General features: G+C 44.2%; 1 pseudogene across 2 annotated transcripts; it reads right to left on the reverse strand.

Annotated features, from left to right (window-relative positions):
• Window positions 1–170: 170 nt before the first annotated feature.
• LOC114635573 lies at window positions 171–896 on the reverse strand (annotated as a pseudogene). Of its 2 annotated transcripts, XR_003713496.1 has the most exons (2): window positions 822–896; window positions 171–769 (listed from the first exon to the last, which is right to left on the reverse strand). The product of XR_003713496.1 is annotated as a PEST proteolytic signal-containing nuclear protein pseudogene, transcript variant X2 (transcript). The 2 variants fall into 2 exon arrangements; XR_003713495.1 differs by having other exon boundaries at window positions 171–891.
• Window positions 897–1,416: the final 520 nt, after the last annotated feature.

Below are 1,416 nucleotides of genomic sequence, written 5' to 3' on the forward strand. Positions count from 1 at the left end.
TAACTTTTGGCTTCCCTCTTAATGTGCTAATAGTTGTATCTAAAAAAATATGCAATTCTTAGAAAGGTACCACTTCTGATTTCTTTATTATCTGTAACCTTGGAAACTAATCATGTGAAACTACAAAATTAGCAAATGTCTTGAAATCTGTATATAAAACATAAATTACCTCTAATTGCAAACTCTCATTTATTAGTGTACCACTCAATCTTTTAAAAAAAGAAAAAAGGAAAAGAAAAAAAGAAGAAAGAAAAACGGCTCCAAAGCTAGTCTTACACCATTCTTTACAAAAAGGAGACTGCTCCTTCTAACTGCACCCACCCACACCCCAATCTCAGAACTCTTCACTTAATTGTCTTGGTCATGGACGTTTCCAAGATGAGATTTTATATTTCGCTCCCACAGCTTCTGGTTATCAGAAAAGCCATGCTTTCCTTTATTAAAGGAGTTTGGTCCGGCTGATGTTGGTGTGTCCCTTCCAATATTCTTCATCCTCATCTTTGCTTCTGGAGGCATCTCTTTTGGCTCACTGTCTTCGTCTTCATTGAAAGCTGCTGCCACCGAAAGAGTTTTTGGAGCAAGAGTTGGAACTGTTTCCTTAGGCTTACTTGCTCCGAGTCTAATGGAGATGGCGGATGCTTTCCTTGCCGTCTGACTACCTATGGCAAATCCAAACTTGGACATCTTTGTAGGCTTTGTTGGGAGGTCTGCAGCTTCGTCTTCAGCTGATCGCTTTTCAGCGCTGCGACTGGAACTTTCCCCTCCATTACTGGAAGAAACAGTCTTAGTTTTCACAGGTTTTTCTGCTTCTTCTTCAGGTCCTCCGGCGGCTCCGGCTCGCTGCGGCTTCTCAGGCTTCTCCTCTCCCGCCTTCCCGTCCGCCATCTTCCCCGCCGCCTTACTGAGTACTTATTAGGAACCTGGCACCTCTTCCTCTGCAGACTTTTCCCGGGTCCAAATCTCTGTTTTTGATGAAACTAAACCAAACCTGTAGCAAATGAAGTCAGGCTCCTGGACATCTGCTGAAAGTGAAGGCATTCAGAGAGCAAGGAGTTTCCCTGGCTGTGGGGACCTGCCTGACATTCTTGGGCCCAAGACCAGGCAGATGAGGCACCAGGTAACCAGATGAAGGAGGCAGACCCGGGAACAAGGTGGTGAGCATGCTATGTCAGAAACAGACATGGTTGCGTCTTTCCCCAGTGTCAGCTGCAATTTGAAAGTAGTGCCCTTTCCCTCGGTAGCCAGCAAATACAGGCTCCTTTATCCAATTTTAATTACTACAAATATGAACTCTCAGGTCACATAGAACACATCATACAGTAATTTGATTTATATCTGTATGTGTACATGTTAGTTGCACAATGGTTCAAGAAGGATGAAAGAGGCTGCAGCAACTCAGAGGCGCTGCTGGAGGCA

This window comes from Grammomys surdaster, unplaced genomic scaffold (assembly GCF_004785775.1).
Source record: "Grammomys surdaster isolate TR1022 unplaced genomic scaffold, NIH_TR_1.0 112628, whole genome shotgun sequence".
Taxonomy (NCBI): domain Eukaryota; kingdom Metazoa; phylum Chordata; class Mammalia; order Rodentia; family Muridae; genus Grammomys; species Grammomys surdaster.